The 3,858-nt window shown below is 42.5% G+C and overlaps 1 non-coding gene across 1 annotated transcript; it reads right to left on the bottom strand.

The window, feature by feature from the left end:
* Positions 1-2,438: 2,438 nt before the first annotated feature.
* On the bottom strand, positions 2,439-2,502 carry LOC126021013 (U7 small nuclear RNA). Its single transcript, XR_007499640.1, has one exon. It is a non-coding gene; the product is annotated as a U7 small nuclear RNA (small nuclear RNA).
* Positions 2,503-3,858: the final 1,356 nt, after the last annotated feature.

Raw genomic sequence — 3,858 nt, 5'->3', positions numbered from 1 at the left:
GATGTGTTTCTTGCAGACAGCAGAAGTCCGGTTTATTTTTCCTAATCCAGTTCTCTACTATGCGTCTTTTAATTGGGGAGTTTAGGCCATTAACATTTAGGGAGATTATTGAGAGAGAGGACTGTTGTGCAGTTGTGTTGTGTAGGGTGGTTTTTGTTACAATCGGGGGTTTGGATTGTGTAATTCATCTCTGAGTAGGTCGTTTAGGATCGGTTTTGTTTGCACAAATAGCTCTAGTTCGGTCTTGTTTGAGAATGTTTTTAGTCTGTCCTCCCATATGAATGATAGTTTTGCTGGGTATTGGACTCTAGGTTGGAAGTTTCTTTCATTCAGTCGTTTAAATATGTTATTCCACTGTCTTCTTGCTTGAATTATTTCGACTGGGAGATCTGGTTTGATTCTTATGTCCCTACCTTTGTATTTGAGGTTTTTTTTCTCTCTTATTGCTTTAAGAAGTTCCTCTTTCTCTTTGTTTTTTGCCATTTGGATTACTATATGTCTTGGTGTTGGTTTATTGGGGTCTATTTTATTAGGGACCCTCTTGATCTCCTGTATTTGCCCTGAAGTTTCATTCCAGAGGGTGGGGAAGTTCTCTGCTATTATCTCTCTGACTACTTGTTCTTCCCCTTTCCCTATTTCCTCCCCTTCTGGTATACCCACGATTCTTAGATTGTTTCTTTTGTCCTTGTTCATTAGGTACTGGACTTTTCCTTCCAGTGCTTTGCCTTTTATTTCTTTGTTGGTTTCTTGGTCATTTTTTGTTTGCAGTTTTCCTTCGAGTTCTTCAATGTGTTTCTCCAACTCTGTGTTTCTGCTAGTAAGGCTTGTTACTTTGTCTCTTAATTCCTTCACTTCTTTTTGTATGGTCTCTCTCATGCTCTTTAACATTTCTTCTTTAATTTGGCTTATTCGTTCATCCATAGCTATCTTATATTCTGTAGCTAAGGTTTCTCTCATTTCTTTTATTAATTCTTGCATTTCCTTCCTCATTGCTGCTTTTAGTTCGCCTTCCCAGGGATCTGTGCATTTTGGCGGACTTGGAAACTTGTTAGGGTTTGTCTCCGTATCTTCAGAACTTAGGGTTCTCTTTGATTTACCCATATTTTTTTTGTATTTATTGGTGTGCTTTGGAGTGCTGTTCCTTCCGATTTCAGCCTGTTTTGATACCCTGTTGTGTGGGAATGGGTCTCCTCCCTGAGGGTGGATCTAGAGGTACTGTTGGGAGAGCTTGCTGAGGTTTGGCTCCTCCTTGCTCTTTCTGTGGCCTGATTCCTTGCTTTGCCCTATTGTTGTCAGCTAGTGCTGAGAGGCAGCAAAAGCCCAGCGGGGGGCAGGGCGGAACCGGCGTGAGTGGGCGGGGCGCTGCAGGTGCGGGGCGAACCGTTCGCGCGGGCCGCGTGGGTGGGCGGAGCCTCCCTAGCCTCTGGAGGCCAGAGAAACGCTGCGGGGGCGGGGCGGACCGTTCGCGCGGGCCGCGTGGGTGGGCGGAGCCTCCCTAGCCTCTGGAGGCCAGAGAAACGCTGCGGGGGCGGGGCGGACCGTTCGGGCGGCTGCGTGGGTGGGCGGAGCCTCCCTACCTTTTGGAAGCCAGGGGAAACGCTGCGGGTGTGGGGCGGACCGTTCGCGCGGGCCGCGTGGGTGGGCGGAGCCTCCCTAGCCTCTGGAGGCCAGAGAAACGCTGCGGGGGCGGGGCGGACCGTGTTCGCAAGGGCCGCGTGTGTGGGCGGAGCCTCCCTAGCCTCTGGAGGCCAGAGAAACGCTGCGGGGAAGGGGCGGGCCGCGTGTCTCTCCTCCTGATTTTATGCTTTGTCAGGTGACTTTCAGTTATCCTGCACAGATAGCAGAGAACATTCCTCTTTTCCTTTAACATTAGACCAGACCTAAGATTTGCTCTGACCAACATAATATGGGCAAAAGAGACAGTGACCATTAATCTCAGCATTAAGATGTGTTAATTTACACTTCTAAAAGCAGCTGCCTCACTTTCAGCCTGGATTAAGAAACATGAGGGAAGCAAATCCTAATCCAGTTTCTAGGGAAAAACCGAACTCAGCAAAACTACACTTTAGAGCAGAACCACCCAGCTGAGCCCAACTAGAATAGAAAAGTTATTCAATCAACCTACGGACCCCATGGCCTAAATATAAATGTCTATTAATTAAAGCTATTCAGTTTAGGATGGTTTGTTAAGGAGAAGAAACTCACTAATATAATCTCACTGACAAAATCACAATGTTGCACTGGAAAAACAATGGGCTGGTATGTTGACTGGCAGATTTGTCATAAAATAATCCTGTAGGGCAAAAGGTCTTACACTATAGCTTAAAAATATAAAGGTCCCCGAGTCTTGATAAAGTAAAATATGTGTGTTGACTGCTACCCTATTTAATTGTTTAATATTTTGCTATTTTCTCTAGCTTTTATTTTTATTTTTTAAGGGGGGCAGCTTCCAGTAGCAACCAAAAAGCCTGCTAGACATATTCTAAAAGAGCTATAACACTATTTTTCTCTATCTTTTAGTTAATTTCATTAAATATATTTCACTTTGGCATTTTCTGGAGCCATCTGAAGAATGTTGCTTTGAGTTTAAGTCTTGAATGGTAAGAATATTAATTACATTGCATTAATCCTTGGGATACAGACTAGATTTATCCCCCTTTTTTAAAGCAAGCTTTCCCAACCTTGGCACTATCACAATTTTAAAGGGCTTTATCTTTTGTTGTGGGAGCTATTCTATGCTTTGTAAAATGCTAAAAGCATTCCTGGTCTCTTCTTCCTGAATATCAGCACAAATATACCTCTCTAATATGACAGCCCAAAGGGTCTCCAAATATTTTTAAATCTCCCTGGAGATACCAAAATCATCCATCACTGAGAACCACAATTTCAGAGAAAAATGGAGTTAGATTTGATTAAGTCAAGTGGTATATAATGTTAGAAATCACTTGCCAACTTTTAAAAGTCTAGGCTTATAATGATTCAGGCTACAATAATAAAAGATGCAAGAACATTATTTTTAATACAACCTGGAACTCCAGGATTTTTTATTTTTATGATCCTCTGGAGGACATTTGTTATTGATGCAGGTGGGAATGAACAAACTATATTCACAGCAGGGCCAGTAGAATTCCTGCACTTATTTCATTCACTTATTGTTTACTCTGGAAGTAGTTTGATAGAGACAGGCAATCTTGGTTCAGTATTTCTTAGAGTGTAGCAACATGACTCGCTTAATACCTCATAAAAATTGAATAGAGAAGATTGAAACTGAAATAATCCATGGGGAACTTCAAATACCATTTTACCCAGAGATTCTGTTGCTATCCAAGGATTAAATGAAACAATTTTAATTTCCTGAGAGTGTATGTATATACGGCTGTAGGAAAGTGGAACTGGGTCAGAGGGCAGTTGACAAGGGCACATGTGGTTAAAATTCATGTTTGCAAAAGGATCTTGTTGTCATTGATAACATCCTTATGGTAGAACTTGGGTGACTTTGAACTCCACCTTACCTCTGTGAGTCCTGGTTTTTGATTTTCCAACCTTCCCTGCAATTGGACTTTGGGCTCATTCATTATGATTCTGTAGGATCAGAAGGTTGTGCTAAATAGAGTCTGTGACCCCTTTCATCTCAAGCATTCTTTGAATTATATAATAGCTCATCTCTCAGTACAATCATCCACAACCAAGGCGATGCAGGATGGGGGAGTGTTTTATCTGACTTATGCTTCAAACAGTTTGCCCAAGATTTTTAGACAAAGCGAATTCCATTAAGAGAATTCCTTCATTGTCTTCTGGGGCTAACTGAGAGTGTCAGTGAAGAACCAGTATGGCAGTGAGGTGAGAAAGAAGCATTGA

This window comes from Suncus etruscus, chromosome 10 (genome assembly GCF_024139225.1).
Source record: "Suncus etruscus isolate mSunEtr1 chromosome 10, mSunEtr1.pri.cur, whole genome shotgun sequence".
Lineage (NCBI taxonomy): Eukaryota > Metazoa > Chordata > Mammalia > Eulipotyphla > Soricidae > Suncus > Suncus etruscus.
This window is presented reverse-complemented; position numbering and strand designations above follow the sequence as displayed.